Here is an 8,658-nt window from a genome sequence, read left to right as displayed (position 1 = left end):
GAGTGGGTCGGGGTCCTCGGGGATGCCGAGCGAGGCCCTGCTCCGGGGACCTGCGCTCTCCTCTTCGACGGCCGGGACAGTCAGCCTCTCGGGGACCTCTGCCTGCACAATTTAAGGGGTACAGTTCGGATGGCGGCCAGGCCCTTCCTTCCCCCAGCGCTCCCTACGGCCTGGGAGCCCCTCTTCTCATAGTGAGACACAAGGGTGCCCTCCTCCCCACCTTAACGGGGTCCCCGTCCGCCCAGTTTGGAAACCACAGAGAACGAGGAGCCTGTTGCCCGGCCTGTGGACTGCCAGCGTGGGAACTGAACGCAGGGCCTGGCTCCGGGACTCTTGCCAGCTTGTGCTCCCTGCCATAAATCAAGGGACCCTGAAGAGCACAGAGAAGGGAGTCACCCTGGGCGCTAGAACCCTGCTCGCTGAGGCCCCAGACAGGACCCCGCTCTGCCTCTCACCCTGAGCCCTCCCTCCCCAGGTCTCGGCTGGCCGTGGCTCCGCAGCCGGTCAGCGGTGCAGGCACAGGGCCGAGCCTGCCCTGGGCCATCAGTCTCCTCTTCAGCTTCCCCCCACCCCACCTCACCGGGGCCAGCTGCGGGGGTTACACCTGCAGAGAGCCAGGTCCTCCTCCGAATCCTCCTTCCTTATCAGAGCGGGAGTGAGGAGTGCAGGCGTCAGTCCCTGGCAAGAAGCAGGCCTGGGCGGGGGAGGACCGGCTCTGTGGGGCTGGAACATGCAATTCTGGGGCCCTCTCAGAGTAATGTGAAAAGAATTTGCTAATTTTGCAAACATGCATGACCTACCTGGTGTGTGCATTTTTTTCTCTAAGCACTTATTTATTTCATAGCATGTACCCTGACTTTTTATTTCTCCTTTGTAGGTTGTTTCATTAGGAGTGTGTGTTTGCCACCCTCAGGCATGCATTTCAGGACCCCCAACCTGCAGAGGTCCCTCTGTGGACCTCATGGTAACCCTGCCTTTCCTGCCCCCATCGGGCCCCAGGTTTGGAGCCAGGGAGAGTCCTAGGCAGACGCTGAGAAGAGGGGAAGAGGACAGGAGCTTCCTGTGGCTGGTGTTAGGACGCCTCTGGGACATCTGTGGCCTTTGGGGTGGAGAGGGGGGGTCCGCGGTCCATCCCCAGGTGCAGGTGTGGACAAGTGACCTCCACAGCCCAGGACCCGCAGGCCCCAGGGCTGCTGTCTTCCCTGCTCTCCCTCAGCCTGTGTCCCTGCCCAGCCTGGCACCTGAGGGCATGGGCAGTGGTTAAGCAGCCGATGGCCTGAACATGAAGGTTCATCTTCTGACACGCATGACCCTGTGACAGCAGAGTGAAGAGGGTGCTGAAAGTTTATCTCTTTAAAGAAATCAGACTGTCCTGAGTGTCCATGCACCCTTCCCCCTACAGTGCTGGGGTGGACTCAGGGCCTCGCGCATGGTAGGAAGTGCTCTGCCACTGAGCTACACCCCAAGTTGCTCGGGCTGTACTCAAACATGTTTGTGATCCTCCTGCCTCAGCCTCCTGCATAGCTGGGACCACAGTGCACCCTAACACCTGGATTTAAAAATTGTTCTACGCAGATATAACTCACAATGAACAAGTTTTAGTAATCAAACTAAACTAAATGCAGTGTTTTCCAAAAATTATCTATCTTTGTTCCTCTTCCTAATAAAGTGACTTAATCACTGCAAACAGAGCCTGTCTCTGGGGCCCTGCTGCTTCTCACCCCAACCCTAAGTCTCAAGGATGTGCCCTGCACCACCGGGCTGAGGCCATGCAGGGCCCCTGGGACACATGGAGACCCAAAGAAGGTCCCTCGACCTGATCAAGGACCACCCACTCCTGCTCTGCAAGTTGCTCATTCTTGGCCATCCTTCCTCCAAAGAATTTTGGAACCTCTTTATCTGTTTCCCTCCGAGTTGCATTGGAATTTAATTGCAATTTCCTTCATGGTGGATGTCAATAAGGACTTGGAGAAGGGCCGGGTCACAGGAAGGAGGGGGTGACTGCCCCCTTGTGGGTGATGGTGGTACGAAGCCCGCCGGTCCCAGGACCTCAGCTGCCTCAGCTGCCTCCCAGGCAAAAGTCCCCACTCAGGTCCGGATTCCAGCCCAAATTCCCATTCCAGAAGACGTTAGTGCAACTGTGGCCAAACGTCTGGTTCCACCTTGGGACTTGCTTGAGATAATTACTCAGTAACAACAAGGGCTCAGTCCTCAATTCCTGAACAGTCAGGGGTGTTGCACCCAAAATGGGCACATGTGAGGCCCAGGGTCCCCGCCTCCGGTTCTCCTTCACACCAGTCTCTATGTCCGTGGCCCTGGGGCAGTCAGAGCTCACAGATGGCCCAGGGTCACCTCCATTCAGGGATGGGTTTGGAGATCCACCCAGGCACAAGGTGTGGCCACGGTGCACTTACACCTGGCAAAAACCACTCTAGCCTCTGTGACTTTTTAAAGATACTACTTTTAAAAATAATAAATAAAAGACACAGCCTTTTAATGTTTTTGCCTCATTCTCTGCTGGAAATAATAAAAATAGTCTTTGGCCAGAGGAAAAATAACATGCAGAGGAAGAAGGATCAAACCACTGGCTTGGCTGATACTCCGGGTGCTGATCTCCCAAGCAAAGCCTGCTCCCTGCCCCCGTCATGCAGCTTGGAGTTGGGGCGGGTGATCCTCAGGGAGAAGAAAGAGAGAATTCCCCTAGGAGAAACTCAAAACATCCTTTACAGCTGCTGGAACTGAGGTCTCAGCCAACCCCAGAATATAGCCTGGCTTTTGTCTCAAATTCTACAAACACTTCTAACAGGCAAGCAGAAGCCAGTGATCCCAGAGCTTGGGAGGCCGAGGCATGAGGATCACTGCCTAGTGAGTCCAAGAGCAGCCCAAACTGCACCCTGAAACCCTGTCTCATAAAGCCAAGCCAAAACAAAACAAAACAAAACAGATGACTTGATTAAATGTCAGAGGCATCTTCGGGCCACCAGATGCAGGTGTCCACGGCAGCTTCCAGGTCCTTACAAGTGACCATGAGGTCACTCCGGTGATGGCCGAGTCAGGAATACCTCTGAAGAGTCAAACCCACACCTGAAACCCCACCCCAGATGCTGCCCAGCCAGCACCACCTGCTACACGTCCCAAGCTCACTTCTACCCCTCCATGGGCCATGGGACAGCGGGACAGGACCTGTCCATGTGGAACCCTCAACTCAGGTGGGTTGAGGGCCCCTGGTAGCCAGTGCCTGATGTGGCCTGGTCCCTCCATTTCTGGGTCTGGGATCCCCCCCACTCAGCGTGTGTGCCCTGGGCTTCTACCCGGAGCACACACAGTGTCTGTACACAGCCTGCTGTGGCCCTTCCCACCTTCCCCTTACCCATGGGGCATCAAGTGACATGGAGGGGCAGCCATGGGGAGGGCACTGGGGTTGTCAGGAGCGAATAACTTCTTTCACGCAGAGGTTATGGAGGAGGGAGCCTGAGAGGTGACAGGCACACATACAGGGACAGTACGGAAGCTGTGCCAGGACAGAAACCAAGGAGTCACTAGAAGCTGGAGGGAGGCCGGGTGGGGCCGGCCCACACCCTGACCCTGCCTTCCACCTGCAGACCCTGGTGCCTTCTGCAGTACCCCAGTTAGAGGCCAGTTGGAGGTCGCTCCCTGCAGTAGTAGCCGGAAACAGACAAGTTGTGCCCAGAGCAGGAAGTGCCCTCCTGGGGAGCCCCACCCCAGGGACCTCCAGAGGGGTGCCAGGAGGGACAGCATCTCCTGCACACTGGACAGGCGTGCTGCACAGATGGACACTGGCCACACCACCCTTGTGCTTCTTGGGGCCTATCTGGCATGCAACCCCCCATCTCTCCACAGTCCCTGCAAGATCCTTTCAAGATCTTGTGGTCCCCATCAGTAGGCGTGGTGGCACTCACCTGTAATCCCAGCACTTGGGAGGCTGAGGAAGGAGATTACCATGAGTTCAAGCCTAGCCTGGGCTAGACAGTGTGTTCACGGCCAGCCTGAGACCCTGTCTCAGAAAACAAAAAACAAAACTCCTGGCCCCCACACTGGACCTGATGTCTTCTGCCTTGTCCTTCCTCCTGTTCCACCAGGGAGCCCACCCACAAGCCAGGCCTCACCCTGGGTCCCATGGGCACAGCAGAGAGGCCCGGGTGATCGGCACGCAGGGTGGAGCCCAAGCACTCTCTTGCCAAATACAAACATATGGAAAATCCCCGCCAAAGCAAGCACCTTGAGGACCGTGGGGCCCACACCCAGGGAGGGCTCTCTGTGGCATCTGCTCCCTTTGGCTGTCAGAGTCAATGCGTAATTAAGGGAGGAGACCCCGACCGCTCTGGGGGCCACACAGGACCTCGTGCCCACCAGACAGACATCGAAGATGGGGCTTGGTCTGGGATGCAGCTCAGTGGTAGAGCATTTGTCCACTCTGGTGAGGCCCTGGGTTCTACTCCAGCACTGAAAAAGAAAAGCAAAAAACCGTCTGCTCCCACCTCTGCTCCTCCTGGCTGAGGTCTCCTTTCCTTTCAGAAGATGGTGCTGCCACCTGCTGGCCAATTGTGAAACAGCCTCTTTTTAAAAAACTGTATAAAAGAAGCAGCCAGCCCCAGACCCTACAGGCAGGATGGGATCTCAGCCACCAGCCCCTGACCACAGCGAGATGTGTGCATGTATGTGGACATGTGAGCTGAAAGGCAGTGTCCACTGGAACTTTCTGTGTGTGTACAGGTGTGACCTGCCTGGTACCTGCTGAACTGTGTCCCCTGTGACTCTGGTCTTCCTTACTGTGGACAATAGAGTTAGCAGGAGGCGGGGGGCCCTGCTCTTACAGAAGAGAGACGCACAGGAGAAGACAGCTGGTGACATGGGTGGAGCTGGGTGTGGCAGACACAGCCCCAATGGCGAGGATGGCTGGCATCTGGAGCTGGGAGTGAGGGCAGTGTGGCCCCGTGGCCCGGCTCATGCTCTGGCGTGGGCTGCTGCCTGCTGGGCGGTGAGTCCCATTTCTTTCGTTCTGGATGAGCTGGTTGCTGGCACGTTGTTGCCATTACAGAGGCCACTCACTGTGTCTGGTGAGCACCGTCCCCATCCCTGGCCACTGCTCCGATCTGGGGTGTTGGGGTCACTCTCCAAACCCACCAGCGGCCGGGCATTGTGGGATGCATCCCTGTGGCAACTCCTGCCAGCATGCAGGGACCTTGCACTATCTGATCCCCCATCCCGGCCCCCTCCTGTCCTGATCTGTGTACCCCACCCTGGCAGGCCCGCTCACCTGCCCGGTACAGTCCCTCGGACACTGCTGGACCGGGGCTAGCTTTCACCAGGGCCTTTGCTCTGCAGCAGTGACCCACTGAGCCCCCAGCCTGGGCCAGCCTGGCCCTGCCTAGAGACGCCTTTTCCTGGGTGGGCAGCATGGCTGCCAAACACCAAGGTGCCTGACGCTGGCAATGCCCTTGCCTGTGCCCACTCAGTGCCCGGCTCTTTTTCCCCTGAAGTGGCCATCCTTCCCGGGCCTGGCTCCTGCTCCAGCCTAACTGCAGGGACAGGTGTCCCCACACTCATCTCCCCATCTCCTGCTGTGCTTGCCGGCCTGAACCCAGCCTCACCTTCTCCACCTGTCCTCCTGCTTCAGCACTGAAGGTCCTGGTCTCCTGTTTGCCTATGTCTCCACTTACTGATTTTCACTCCTCAAATGCTAGGGTTTCCAACTGGCTGCCTGGGGCCTGGACTCAGTGGAGTGGGGACCTGGCTGGGGCCTCCCTGAGCCTACTACTTGCTTAACCTCAGACAGCCCTGGCAGGGCTTTTGCTCCCCACCTCAGGGTGAAGATGGGAAGCAGGAAGGGCAGAAGGGGTCACAGTCAGCACTGCTGCTGTGGCACTGAGCTCCTGCTGCAGGCTCAGCCAAGATGGCTGCACAGCCACACCTGGACACCCAAAACCAGGCCTCATTACCTAGACACCGCCGAGGCCCCGGGACACCCTAGTCACTGTCCTGTACTTTATACCCTCTGCCTTCAGCGCTCACCCACTGCCTTCCCAAGACCCTGAATGGAGGTCGGCCTGTCCCGCTGTCTGAAAGGAGACTGCTCCTCCCACGACTGAGAGCAGAGGAGAAGCGCACTTACACAGGTGACAGCAGGTGAGGCAGGGGCTCCCTTTCTTCTCTGTCTATCCTGCCAGGATACCAGAGGGGCTGGAGCGCAGGCCCAGGTGGAAATCCCAGCCCAGTCCTCTGTGGATGTGATAAAGTGACACGTTCCAGGGCTGTCACTGATATGAAAGGGTGACAGGGACAGACGTTGTCTGCAATGCGTGGCCTGCACATAACTGCATCACCTGTACACACTACCCTGCCCCAGGCGATACCACGTGGCCAGCAGGTGGCCAGCACGCCCCAGGGCTGACCCGATTAGCCACAAGCTATAGGGTCACTGTCTCCACACACAAAAAACCGAGGCACAGAGAGCTGACGTGGCCAAGTCCAGCAAGGGCCAGATTCACCCTGGGAGGCCAGCTCCAGCTCCAGCTCCACACTCCCAGTTGCCATCGTGGGGGAGATTCTGCTCCAACCCCTTCCAAATTGAAGAGGGCACAGGAGAGAGGCTCAGGCGACCCCTCACGGAACCCTAATTCAGGCCACCCAGCAGGGCCTGGGCAGCAGCTAGCTGTCCCCAGCCTGGTCTCCACAGGACAGCAGTGCCGGGAGCACATTTTTACATGTGTTCCCATGATATATTGAAGCTATGTCGGTGTCTCTTGTTTATGTCAGCACCGATGTCCAAGCCGAGTCAGGAGGGGCTGAGCCCCTGCTCTGAGTCCCATACAGCGCAGCTCTGGGAGGTCCCAGGCATAGTTCTGCCTCTGCATCCTCCATGGACCAGGAGGGTCTCCCTCAGTGGGACTCTCCAACCCTGCTTCTCCTGATGGACAATGGCCTTTACAAGCCTGGGCTGCTGTGAAATGTAAAAAATTCTGGATGTAGTTATGCTATTGATGGGGGGCGTCTTGGGGAGCTGTTTCCAGGTTCTTGGTGTCCCAAAAAACTGAACCCAACACTCAGAAAGAGTAGTGAGAGTAAGATTTATAAAAAGGAGCAACAAAAGGGTCAGGGACGTAGCTCATTGGTGCGTCGCCTGTCTGGCAAGGTCCTGAGTTCGATCCCCAGTATGAGGGTGGGGGAGAGCAACAGGAGTAGGAGAAAGACTCGCGGGTCCACAGAGCTCACGGCCCAACAGGGGCAGCACTGGGTCTCTCAAGGTCTGGGGAGCATGGGAGGGTCTAGAGCAGGGGATGGACCAACCAAGCCACAGCCCAGCCATGTGCCTGATTTCACCACCCTTGCAAGGACTTTTGACTGTGCAAGTATTTAGAGGAACTGTCATGGTACCCAGAGCCCACAGGGGGTGGGTGTCAAAGCCCCACCACAAACGAAGCTGGATGCACTTACAGGTCTACACATGCCTGGGGGTCTGGGGGTAAGGAGTGACTGTTATCTGTTGGTTTTCTGATATTTTGGCACAGTCCTGCTTGCTCTGTCTGGTTTAAACACAGTAAGAGGCCTGCTCTGCAAACTTTCCCAGTACATATGGTGTGCTGGCTGTCTCACATAGCGGGACCCTCTGTGGAGTGTTTTAGAGGAAAGACCAGAATGTAACGCCGCAGTGTGCCCTAGGAAAGTGTCTTTTGGGTGCTGAGCTCTAGCCAGGTGTCAGAGAAGGTTTTCAGCGCGTGGCAGGAAGGAGGCATGGTAGGTCAGCGAAGTCACACGTGACCATCCACGTGAGGACAGTTAGCAGTCTGATCCGATGCACTGGGCTACTGAGGGTGGTGCTGGGGTCCCGGCGTCCTGAGGGCTGAGCCCGTGGGATGAGGCCCCAGAGGGAGGGCGGAGCCAGGCCCGTGAAGATCCAGAGTGGACGACTTCCCGGGAGGGGCGGACAGTGGTCTGATGGCCCCACGTGGGAGACGTGGGCAGGGCCTGGGGGCCACGCCTGGGAGGAATCCCCCCTGGGCCGGTGTGACCTTGGCAGGTGGCCGCCCCGTACCTCTGTCCCCTCCTGCCTGCTTCCTAAGGTCACCCGGAGGACTGGATGGACCGGTACTCGTCACAGCGCTGAGCCCAGAGCGAAAATCCAAGACGGCCTAAACCAGCCGTTTAACGGGGCCTGCCCCTCCGCTTGAATTCTTCTTGTCCGATTTGGGCTTAGGGGCTGCACCGATCGCCGCACTTCGCAACGCGGAGCCACTCTCGCATGTGCGCACCCAACACACACACACACACACAAGCTCACGCTGATGTCGGCACCCAGACGCTAGCACGCGCCATTCCCGCTCTTTAGAAGGTGGAAGGAGAATCGCGAAAACGAGCTTGCAAGGACACTCCACGTGCAGGGTAGAAGCCGCCGCCCAGGGGCCCAGAGGGTCTCAGTCCGGGAGCTCTGCAGCCCTAGCTCTTCAGTTGCCTCTCGCGTCTCCCTGGCAACTGTCCTCGACCCCGCCCCCTTTCTAAACCCGTAAACAGGAAATAGACCTGCGCAAAGGGCACTTCCGGCGCGGCAAGGGGCGGGAGTGATTATGAACGGCAGCAGACAAAAACCAATCATAGACAAAGGACTGGGGAAAAGCCAATCGTGAGGGGCATCAGAACTGG

The 8,658-nt window shown here is 57.7% G+C and overlaps 1 protein-coding gene across 1 annotated transcript in view; it reads right to left on the bottom strand.

The window, feature by feature from the left end:
- Positions 1 to 3,953, bottom strand: part of Megf6 (multiple EGF like domains 6) — a 76,086-nt gene extending 72,133 nt beyond the window's left edge. Inside the window, exon 1 of the mRNA XM_033767295.1 lies at positions 3,921 to 3,953. The gene's annotated coding sequence lies outside the window, so the exon portion shown is untranslated. The remainder of the gene's footprint in view (positions 1 to 3,920) is intronic.
- Positions 3,954 to 8,658: the final 4,705 nt, after the last annotated feature.

The sequence above is a fragment of the Fukomys damarensis genome, unplaced genomic scaffold, assembly GCF_012274545.1.
Source record: "Fukomys damarensis isolate Sample0158 unplaced genomic scaffold, DMR_v1.0_HiC HiC_scaffold_23, whole genome shotgun sequence".
Taxonomy (NCBI): Eukaryota; Metazoa; Chordata; class Mammalia; order Rodentia; family Bathyergidae; genus Fukomys; species Fukomys damarensis.
This window is presented reverse-complemented; position numbering and strand designations above follow the sequence as displayed.